Raw genomic sequence first — 12,571 nt, forward strand, 5'->3', positions numbered from 1 at the left:
GAAATGATTACTTAGAGCAGTATGTCCCATACTACGTTCTTCCTATAGAATGTCAATATATAATAGGCAATGAGAAGTTACTTGATCAATAGGTGTGGAAAACACTAGGTTAAATAAAGTTAAGAAGATCATCATTACTCTTCATGGCTTCACAAAGTCTTTAGTATGTTGAAACATACTCTGAATCTCAAAGAAGGGTGTATAGCTAGTGTATACTGGGTTTCCCAATCTAACTTGATCACAGAACTCCTTTTAATGGAATATTCATGTCACTAGTATTCCATATAACCTACTTTGGGTTACTGTGATCTCTGGCTCATGTAAGTATAGACTATTGGTCAAACAGTCCAACACTTGTCAACAAGTGATAAGGGAATCACAGTAGAGGGATAGAGTCATAATGGCATCACAGAGCCATTTGGAAAAATTAGATTGTGTTTAATTAATGTCATGTTTTAGAAGTAGGAAACACCTTCAAATTGGTTATTTTAGTTTGAGAAATTCAACTGTAGAAATGCTCATAAAACCCTGCATACCTTTTTAAAGATTGCTCACGAATACAGTACTTATAATATTAAAACACTTAATGACTAAATGTCCATCAGTAAGAAATTGCTTGGATAAATCATGATTCAGCTTATATGATGGAAAACAAATGTTCAAAAGAATGTAGTAATTTCACCTGTATTGGTAGGGAAATATACACATAACATACTATTGGAAAAAAAAGAGAATGTTGTAAAGCATATGCATGGCAGGCTAAACATTTATTTTAAAAGTTAAATACATATGACAGAGAGAAAGAAATGAATAAATAAATGAATAAAAGTGTGTGTGTTTATAGACACACCCATATGGATGCACCTGGGGAACAAGAAAGACAACCTTCAACTTTTAATGGATGACTTCTGCTTCCAGTTAGAATAGAGAATGTTTTAAGAGACTGCTGCTCCCACCCTGACAGTAAGATGAAATTAGATAGGTCACACAATCCTATTTCTAAAAAAGTCACTGGAGAGTTGAGGATGCAAAGAAATCTAAATAAAACAAACAGAAAGGGATGAGCAATTCCTAGGAGAAAAGAATGCCACCCCTCATTTCACTTCTGAAGACATGGTAGAAAAAGAAGGAAACCTGCCCCAGATCGGGGCAAGGAGAAACAAGCTCAATATGTAACAATCTTTTCATGGCCAGCTAAGGAATGGCATGATCGATTCGAATCCTGAGCAAATCCAAACCCAAGCAAGAAGGCTCTCACCTGTCAACTCTTTACTATAGCACTTCAACCAAGTATACAGGGTTAGAGTGCCCAAATCTGTGGTGGGTGGGCCAAGAGATCTGATAGAGACTTACTTTAAGGAGCATGGACCTTCAAGTATAATGTTTCATTTTTTTTTTTTAAGGCATTAGTCTTCCAAATGGCAGGTAGTATCTACTATCAGGTGGCAGCCTCGTGGCAGGGTCATATGATGGGGAGATTTCACAAGGCACAAAAACCTAAAAGACTGATGGCTGTGTCATAAAACAGGAGGATCTCCAACAATTTCAAGAGCTGACAGCTTGATGGTAGAATGTAAAGGAAACTCAAGATTCTCACTAATAATGAAATCCTAAGCCCTGATGAAGGCAAAGCTCTGATCCTGCCCTCAAATCTTTGAAGCAAGTGGTGAACTGAATTTAACAAAAGTTCCAACAAATCCCAGATTCAGTTCAATTATAGATTAGTTGATCCAAATGACTCAACTTTTCACACTAGCAGTCTGAAGATAAAGGTTATGCTCTTTTCAAGGAGTTAATATTTGTTTCATTCTATTTTTTTTTTTTTTTTTTACATACAATGTCCAGCATGAAACCAAGAATTATGTGATGGGCAAAGAAACAGGAGAAGGTGATTTACAATGAAGAGAAAAAATAGTCAGTACAAGTAGTTCAGATGTTGGAATCAGAAGACAAAGACTTTAAAATAACTGTGATAAATATGTTATAAAATCTAGTGGAGGAAAGTGAACAATTCACAAAGAGACAGAATTTTAAGCAAAATATGAAAACTAAAAAAAGAACCATATTTTTACATTGTATGCATTTTATCCTTCACATTTGGGCAGCGGTAAGACATTTAAAAAATTTTTAAGTGACTTTAAAAACAATTTTATGAATCTTTCCATGTGAAATGGCTCAAGCATAATTGAAACACTTTAGAGGGAAACCTCAACTCTACAGAAAAAAAAAAACTTCAGTGAAGATCTATGCACTGGGGTTTATTGGCAATAATGGTTCTACCATACTTGGAGGCAAAGAATCAAGGTCTAGATGGACATCTAGACATGACGATAGTGACCGCATCAACAGTATTTCTGAAAGCCTATGTATGGGAGGGAGACTTTCCAATCCCAGCAGCATGATTTCAGGATAAACAATATCCTGAGGGGAGAGGGAGACACACCGCTTTCTCTGGGAAGAACTTTTTCATCTTTTTAAGAAGCAACAGCAGACTTGTTTGCTGTCATAGGCATAATGCTATTACAGAGTAATAGGCATGCTGTCCAGGATGGTCAAGTTCAGTCTAAGCTGTATGTGGCAGAAGCCAATATATGTTGATTTCTAAAAGATTTGATTAATCTGTACAAAAGGATATTGTATTTTCAGGGCAACATTCTTTATATAATGCTATTGGTGGAGATAAACACAGATGAAACAGAAAAAGAGGCAGAGTGATTGGCAATAGGGTGAACCATGTTTAAAATTTAATTAAATGAAACCTTAATCTGGGGTGTTAGTGATGGTGCATCTTCTCAATTTACAGCATGTATCTGGATTCTTACACAAATTCTCATCATTCAGAGAAGCTCTTTGGTGATGATCCTTGTGGTATACATTTCAGAGGTTTTTTATACATGCTTCCTAGTCCAAACATAGATTAGTTATTATGATAAATCTTTCCTTGAGGATTAAGGATCTGTAAAACCTCAGCATTCTCAGTACTTCTCAGTAAAGGTAGTGACCACAACAAGCTTAGTATGTATCTTAGTGCATCCTTGACTAGAATTTGTGATTGCTTCCTTCTCTCACTCCCTACAAGACTGTGTGTGTTCTCTAAAAAATGAAAAAAATCAAGGTTTTTCCTTAAAATGAAGTGACAGCTGAGATACAGATTACTGATGAGGTGAGAAGTTCCTCTGAACACATGTTCAGTGGGAGAATTATGCAAAAAAGAGACAGAATTCCTCAGCAAGACTTTTTTTCATTCTATGAGAGTCCTGTTTCTAACACCCTGGATTAAGATGTGACAAAGAATAATTTGTGATTGAGGGAGAGGGGAATAACATTATTGGTTTGACTTGTCACTTCTAACACCAAACACTGGCTCAGAAACAGACTGTGCTTGCTGGAAAACAAGCTGAGATGTATTGCTTGTGGTGGCTTTTTGTTGGAAGGAATGTTAAACTTCTGCTTGTCAGTCACCTGCAGGGGGAAGGGGAGTGGAAAATGACAAGTAGTTGTGGCAAGAAGAACATATGGTCATCTCTCTCTGCTGCCCAAGGTTTTATGGAATATGCTGTTCTCTGGGACCTCCTACCTGCATCAGGAATAAGCATATGTGCTATACTGGATCTTGACCCACTGGCTTGAATCCAGTTATTTCTCTCCTTAGGGGTTAGGATGAAGGCAAGCCATGGGCATGCTCAGCATTATGAAAATAAAGATTACCATTATATCTTCAACCAGAAAGTCTCTTCCTCTTCCTGATTTCAAAGTTCTATCTGTCAAGAAGCTATTGTCTATATTATACATATTTGGATAATGTCTATGAAGCAAGTTGGACATTGGCTTAGGGAGTTTGGCTAAGACAGGGATTTTTTTATCTTCATGCATTGGAAATATACAATCCTGCCTCAAAAAACACACACATCTTTCATAGGGTTCCTGATTGTCCCCTGTAGTCAGATCTGATATTTTCCATTTCTGGTTTCCTAGATATTCTTTCAATCTCAATTAAAAAAAAAAAAAAAAACAAGCGCTATATAGAAATATAGAATAAAAATAGAGAGCCAATTTTGTTTGTTTCATTCAGTTTACAATCTTTTATTTAACTAATTCTTGAGGTTTGGTCCTGACTACTGATATCCTGGAGTGTTTTGATATCCATTTCAAAACACCTGGGCAACTGAACATTGGATAACCCTCACAACCTTGTGAATTCATGACCAATCAATAAAGATTTAAAGTTTCTTGGAAACAATGCTGCTGCTACTGCTGCTAAGTTGCTTCAGTCGTGTTCGACTCTGTGTGACCCCATAGACAGCAGCGCACCAGGCTCCCCTGTCCCTGGGATTCTCCAGGCAAGAACACTGGAGTGGTTGCCATTTCCTTCTCCAATGCATGAAAGTGAAAAGGGAAAGTGAAGTTGCTCAGTAGTGTCTGACTCTTAGCGACCCCATGGACTGCAGCCTACCAGGCTCCTCCATCCATGGGATTTTCCAGGCAAGAGTACTGGAGTGGGTTGCCAGTGCCTTCTCCAGCTTAGGTCAATATTTTAAACTTTTTTTTTCCTCTTTCCTAACATAAACATTTAAAGCTATAATTTCTCTCTAAGGACTACTTGACCACACCTGTCATAATATTCTTTCTGATATGTTGTCTTATCACTTAATTCAAAATATTCCTAAGCTTGCTTTTTATTTCTTGACTCATGAATATTTTGCAGCAAGGTACCTAATTTCCAGATATCTGGGGCATTCTCTGTCTTCCAGAAATGCTTATATGTTGTAGCCATCCTGTAACTAATAGATTAATTGTAATTAATAGCATGGCGAATAGATGGGGAAACAACGGAAACAGTGACAGACTTTATTTTTTGGGGCTCCAAAATCACTGCAGATGGTGACTGCAGCCATGAAATGAAAAGACACTTGCTCCTTGGAAGAAAAGCTATGACCAACGTAGACAGCATATTAAAAAGCAGAGACATTACTTTGCCAACAAAGGTCCATCTAGTCAAAGCTATGGTTTTTCCAGTAGTCATGTATGGATGTGAGAGTTAGACTATAAAGAAGGCTAAGAACCAAAGAATTGACGCTTTTGAACTGTGGTGTTGGAGAAGACTCTTGAGAGTACCTTGGACCGCAAGGAGATCCAACCAGTCCATCCTAAAGGAAATCAGTCTTGAATATTCATTGGAAGGACTGATGTTGAAGCTGAAACGCCAATACTTTGGCCACCTGATGCGAAGAACTAACTCATTTGAAAAGATACTGATGCTGGAAAAGATTGAAGGCAGGAGGAGAAGGGGACGACAGAGGATGAGATGGTTGGATGGCATCACTGACTCGATGGACATGAGTTTGAGTAAGCTCCAGGAGTTGGTGATGGATGGGGAAGCCTGGTGTGCCGCAGTCCATGGGGCTGCAAAGAGTTGGACACGACTGAGCAACTGAATTGAACTGAACTGAATTGATGCTGTAATTAAAGAAGGCTGAGTGCCCAAGAATTGATGCTTTCAAACTGTGGTGCTAGAGAAGACTCTTGAGAGTCTCTTGGACAGCAAGATCAAACCAGTCAATCCTAAAGGCAATCAACCCTGAATATGCATTGGAAGAATTGATGCTGAAGCTGAAGCTTCAATACTTTTGTCACCTTATGTGAAGAGCCAATTTACTGGAAAAGACACTCATGCTGGGAAAGATTGAGGGCAGGAGGAGAAAGGGGCGACAGAGGATGAATTGGTTGGATGGCATCACTGACTCAATGGACATGAGTTTGAGCAAACTCTGGGAGATAGTAAAGGATACAGAAGCCTGGAGTGCTCCAGCTCATGGGGTCACAAAGAGTCAGGCACAACTTAGCCACTGAACAACAACATTCTGTAATTCAGTGTTGAGTGAATGGAGTATACCTGGAAGGCCTCCCACGTGCTCAGTAACATGCTAGTTACGTGTAGAGAACAAACTGAGATAGAGTCCTTGTGCGTCTCCTTTCTGGTCTAGCTGTCACATGTACTTTATTGTCCTTCATATTACTCTATCAGAGTTATATTTCTAAAACCCTAATTTTATCACATTATTCTTTACATCCTACATTTCCTTCATTGCTTACTTAATCAAGTTCAAGTGAACACTCTCTGTGAACTAGTTGCAAACTCTTTGCTTCCTTAACTCTTACCAACCCAACAGACAAATTTTTTCTCTGCACAAGATTTCTAGCAAATTCAGAGATTCATATGTTTGCTCACCCTGGTACCCCTGACTCAATCATTCCTTCCCAAGGACTTGACCCAACCATACTCTTCAAGCTGCAATTAAATGCTACCTCCTCCAAGGGTCTTTACTTATACTCCATCCCTGGCCATCTCTTCTTCTTCTTCCTTACGTTATATAATGCTATTATTTCTTGTAACTTTTTCCAGAACTATGAGGTCCTGTTAATAGACTCAACTGCTGGAGTTCTCAAATACTCCCTTGCTCAAGCTGAAAATGTCTTTAGTGTTTCAATTTTCTTTTTCTTAGGAGTTTTGAAGTATGAAAACCCTTTGGAGAAATCACTATTTGGCTGCTAGGCATACAGATTCACTGTCTTATCACATATCCAGGCAATCAAACATCTTTCCACCTCATCAGTCAGTCCATCATGTTTTCTCATCACTGCTGATTATATTTGTCTAATACTAAGTTGTTTGGTGGTTCTAAGAGATCATTTTGCGGGGTTTTCTTTTTTCAACTAGAAAGGTCTTTTTGAAGGAGGGATAAAAAATCAGCTACTATAAATGTGGGTGAAGTGGGTCATTTATACCTGGTTACTCTCTCTTACCATATACTGCAGAAGATTTAGCTGTTGGAATATTCTTTGCAAAATTACAAATGCTTTGAGATAAAGGGGTATATTTATTTTTATTTATACTCCCTTAGTACCTAGCAGAGGTTCATGAACTAGCAAGTGCTTATTAAACATTTGTTGAGTTGAATAGTTTCTAAAAGGGAAATCCATGTTAGTGTTTCTCTTCCTAAAATGTCATTACTGTTGTATATCATGTGAAAGACCTAACAGAGTTTCTAAAATATGACTAAGGTTTCTTTACCAAGATACATTTAGTTTTTCTGTGAAATCACAGCAAAGTAACACAGTTTTGATGCTAGCCATTAAAATGTCATTTGGTTGTAGATCTCCCCTCAAGTTAATAGTCCTTAGCAAGAAGCCCTTTTACAGAAAACACAAGCTTTGCCTTCAGAGCAGAAATGTAAATAGCTATAATTTGTTCTCCTGCATTTTTCAAATACAGTACCATCTGGTTTAATCTCTTAGTCCTGGAGAACAATTTTAAAAAGTATTTCCCCATGACCCTTTCTCCAGCCTATCCTTGCCCTGGAGATATTCCTGTACTTATTATTAGCTCACCAGTATACAATAACCACTACTGTTTAGAAAGATATTCATTACCTACAGAAGTTTGAGCAAAGTTATCAGAACCAGATTCTGCCATGACAGGATTCTATAATGTAGCCACAGACCGCAGGCACCATTTGGGACTGGGCTATCTTTCACTCACAAACTTTTGCCAGAATTACAAGATTATGCTGGTACTTAGAAGCCTGCTCCAATTGTCTTCTCATCTGGCACACATTTTGAAGCCTTGGGTTACTATGCTATACCTCATCAACTCCCCATGCCTCTCTTCTCTGCTTTGTGTAGCATGAAGTTGGAAAATTGCATGGGGCAGCTGGTGCTAGGTTTCCATTCTGGAGGGTCTCACACTGCTAGTTTTAGGGTTTAGAATTAACCTTATTCTAGATTCCTGTTGGAATGGTTGAGGGAATGAAAGAAAACAGGCTCACAGGTTCAATAAAAACAAGATGTGGGTAAAACTTCCAATTTGTGATATGGAAACAGCCTGGAGAAAAACTTCGACAGGGCTCTCATCTGGTTGTTAGGCAGCATGAAGCCATTGCTAACTGTGTTTCTAGTATTGTTGTCTAGTTGAGACCCTCAATATACTTGACCCAGGTTTTTGAGTTTTAGAACTTTAGCTGGGCAGTATCTTAATAATGCCAAGATGCCATGAGAAATATGTTCTTTAGTTGAAGGGAACATTCAAATATTTTCTTTAGCCTTCTGTATCTATATGTGACTTTTATTAACAATGGCAAGTTGTGGCATGTGCTTTGAAGAGAAATCATGTCAGACAAGGGTCTAGAGATCAATACAGTAGTGATTTTTAAACATGGGGTCAGAGATTCTTTTGATGATGAGATAAAAATATGATTCTAGACTTGAATGAAGTGAGAGAGTAAATAGTATACAAATTTCGAGGAAGGGCATTCAGAAAGAAGTAACCCAACTGCAAAGGCCTTGAGATGGCAACGAGTTTGAGATAGATCAAGAAAGTCATGATGTTGGAGTTCAGTGAGTGAGTGGAGAGTCATAGGAAAAAACCTCAGAGGAATAGTTTAAAAGTAGGTTATGGAAGGCTTTGTGGGTCATAGCAAGGATACTGGATTCTATTCTGAGATTGGGGAACCATTAAACATTTTGAGATAATAAAGGGTTAAATAAGAAAAAAAGGAATCAAAGATATTATAAATACCAGGCTAAATAGTACAAGAGAAACATAAAACTTCATAAATAGCCAAAGGCTAAAAAATAAAAAATAAAAGCAAAGACCATACTATGAATGAAGAAGGAAAATATGATGCTCACAGAAACTGCAACATAAATGACACAGTTGGCACCAAACATCTCTCTCTCTCTTTAGTTGCTAAGTCATGTCTGACTCTCGCAACCCCATGGACTGTAGCCTGTCGGCTCCTCTGTCCATGGGATTCTCCAGGCAACAATACTGGAGTGGGTCGCCATTTCCTTCTCCAAACATAAGTCATATCAATAAACATGAAAGAGCTTAACTCATCTATTAAAATAATATGATTCTCAAGTTTATCCAATACTGAAAATCTAAATTCAATGTTGAATGTAAGAGATGCAGCTAAACTGCAGTGATTCAAGGCTAAAAATATATACACAGATTTCCCACAGGCAAATGAAAACAATAAGAATGCAGGAATTGAAAATTTCATACCAAAGTAGAATTTAAGCCCAAAGCATAAAATGAGGCCAACGACATTTTGTAATGCTAAAAGCCATATTTCTCAATGAGAAATATAACAAAACTCAATAGCATTCATATACATAAATAATAGTCAGTTGGAAGACAGAATGAATAAGAAAATCTTATTTATAATAACAATAAAAAAGATAAACTATTTAGGAACCAACATAATGAGAAATAAAATTATATGAAGAAAAGTATAAATATTCCTGAAGGACATAAAAGTAGATATAAACAAGTGGGAAAATAATCCTCTTGCTTAGGATGCCTCAACATAATTGTGATCTCATTTCCACTATACTAATTTGTAAATTTAATGTAACTGAACAGAAATATTGACACAATTTATTATTAAGCCAGATATATTGAAACTAAAGTTCACATGATGTCAAATTATCACATCGTATACTTTAAACATCTTATAATTTTGTCATTATGCCTCAATAAAGCTATAAAAGAAAAATAAATATACAAGGATATGTAGATAAAGAGTGAATAGGAAGAGCTATAGATGGGGGTGTGGTCTAGTCCTCTGGCTGTTAATGCTACTAAGCCTCTGTAATTAGAACAGTGCAGTATTGGGCTCATGAGGTGACGGAATGTAATGGAACACAAATCTAGTATATTATAAAGGTGGTGTCTACACTTATTGGGGAAACAGTGATCTTTTTAATAAATAATCTTGTAATAACTGGATGATCATTTTTTTAATGGAAAAAAAACGACTCAATCCTCATGCCATATACAAGAAAAAACTCTAAACCGAGAAAAGTAAATGAAGGAAATAAAACTTTACCAGTATAAGAAGAAAGTATGGGTGAATTACTCTATAGTCTAGATTTAGGAAAATGTTTCAAGTTGTTGACTAAAAAATCCAGGTTATAAGTAAACAATTGATAAATGGAAATCTATAGCCACAAAACAAAACACCATAAGCAAAGTTAAAGTACAAATGACAGACTAAGAGAAAGTATTTGCAGTGGAGATCACAGAAAAGGACCAGTGCTGTTAACAAACAAAAACCTTTAACACTTGAAGAAAAATAAATACTAATAATTCAATAGAAAATGGATAAAAGACCTGAAGAGGCAATTTACAAAAAAATATAAATATGAGCCTTGAACATATGAAAATGTATTCAACTTCACTCAAGATAAATCCAAGTTAATACTCACTGAGATACTATATCTCTCTTATCAGACTGGCAAAAACTCAAAAGCTTGGTAATATACTTTGTTCCTTGGCTGTGGAAAACAGACCCTCTCATACACTGTTGGAAGGAATGCAAAATGGTGTGAATGTAAAACCCATACTGAGAGGAATTTGGCACCAGCTAATAAAATTACTTATTCATCTAACCTTCAATATAGCAATTCCACTTCCAAAAATTTATCCTGAAGATACAGCCCACGACAGTTAAAAAATAAAAGGCTTCCGTGGTGGCTCGGACTATAAAAAATCTGCCTTCAAGGTAGGAGGCCTGGGTTTGATCCCTGGGTGGGGAATGGCTATCCACTCCAATATTCTTGCCTAGAGAATCCCATGGACAGAGGAGCCTGGTGGGCTACAGTCTATGAGGTTGCAAAGAGTCAGATGTGAATGAGCAACTAACACAAAAATACATATGCACAAAGCAGCTAATTACAGTATCATTTTTAGGAAACTACCTAAATGTCTAAGCACAGGAAACTGATTGAATATATGGACCATATGTTCAGTAGAATACTTCCATCTGTAAACAAAAATAAGAAAGATCTCTACAAACTGATGTGGAGTAATCTCTGGGAGATACTATTAAATGAAAAAGGCAAACTGTGAAAAAGCTTACATGCTACCTTGCATAAAAGAAAGAAGAGGTAATAAAGTAACAATATACAACTACTTATCATTTAAAAAATCAGAGGGAGAATAAGTTACAAAATAATAGTGTTGGTTACCTAGATGGAGACAGGTAGGAATACAAGAGGAAATGGTACTTTTCTGAGTATTCTTGTTTGCATAGGTTTGATTTTTAGAAGTATATTAATAATGGTCTTCATATTAAAATAGTAAATTGATAAGGATGTGAAGGAAGAAAACTTCTAAGCGAAAGCAAACTGAAAACAAATGAACCCAATTGCATTTCCAATAAATAATATAACCATGCTAAACAGAAGGGGAGAAAGAACAATTCCAATTAATTTATGAACAAGAGTATTTGATCATATACTTTCGATCTTGTGCAGGATTTCAAGTGCATGTGGAACATTTTACCAAAATAGACCCCTTGCAGGCCATAAAGCAAGTCTCAACATATTTCAAACGATTTAAATCATAGACAGTATATTCTCAGACCATAATGAATAAAATTAGAAATAAATAAAAGGAGATAACTAGAAAAGATTTCCCCAAATCTGAAAGGTAAGCAATACACTACTAAATAACCCATAGGACAAGAAGAAGAATTATTATGAAAGTTTAGAAAATATTTTGAACTGATTAAGGAATATGGTATCTCAAAATTTGGGGGATACAGCTAAAGCTGTACTTAGAGGGAAATTATGGCCTTGAGTGCAACTACTAGAAAAGAGGAAATGCTCAAAATCTTATCAAAGTAGTTTTTTCAAGGAAGTAAGAAAAAGAGCAAATGAAACCCAAAGACTGTAAACTGAAGACAGTTAATTCAATTTTGAACTGTATAGTATGTAGAATTTCAAATTTTCAAAAGGTGACTTAGGAAAAACCAACAAACCTTACATACCTCTGGAAAGGCTAATCAAGAGGAAAAAAAGAGAGAAAACACAAAAAAACCAATAATGTAAAGGAAATTTTTGCATGCTAAATTGCTTCAGTCATGCCTGACTCTTTGCAACCCCATGGACTGTAGCCCGCCAGGCTCCTCTGTCTATGGGGATTCTCCAGGCAAGATTACTGGAGTGGGTTGCCATGCCCTCCTCCAGGGAATCTTCCTGACCCAGGGATCAAACCCACCTCTTATGTCTCCTGCATTGACAGGCAGGTTCTTTACCACTAGCACCACCTGGGAAGCCCCAAAGGAAATTAAAGGATATCATTAAAGATTTCATTGACAAAAAATCATTGGAAGATATTATGAGTGACTTTATACCAATAAAATTAAGGTGATATGAACATTCTTAAAATAGTAAACTTACCAACTGACATATGAAAAATCAGGAAATCTGAATATACCTATGATTGTTAAAAAAATTGAACTCATCATTTAAAACATTCCCATAGAAAATTGATGGACCATGTGTTTTTCCTGGTGATATTTTTTTTTAATTTAAGGAATAAATAACACTGATTTTATAAAAACTGTTTCAAAAATTAGAAAATAGCAAACACTTTTCAATTTATTGTATGAGGTTGCAGAGCCTTGATGCCAGGACCAGATAGACATCTTATATAAAGTGAAAGACACAAACAGAAGACTATCTCTGGAATTGTGATCCAAGATGGCACCATGGGAACCTCGTG

The 12,571-nt window shown here is 36.5% G+C and overlaps 1 protein-coding gene across 1 annotated transcript in view; it reads right to left on the reverse strand.

Moving 5' to 3' along the window:
• The window catches only part of ATP10B (ATPase phospholipid transporting 10B (putative)), a 304,891-nt gene that overhangs the window by 262,268 nt on the left and 30,052 nt on the right, over positions 1-12,571 (reverse strand). The window lies entirely within an intron of this gene.

This window comes from Giraffa tippelskirchi, chromosome 6 (assembly GCF_054371585.1).
Source record: "Giraffa tippelskirchi isolate mGirTip1 chromosome 6, T2T-mGirTip1v1.2.pri, whole genome shotgun sequence".
Lineage (NCBI taxonomy): Eukaryota > Metazoa > Chordata > Mammalia > Artiodactyla > Giraffidae > Giraffa > Giraffa tippelskirchi.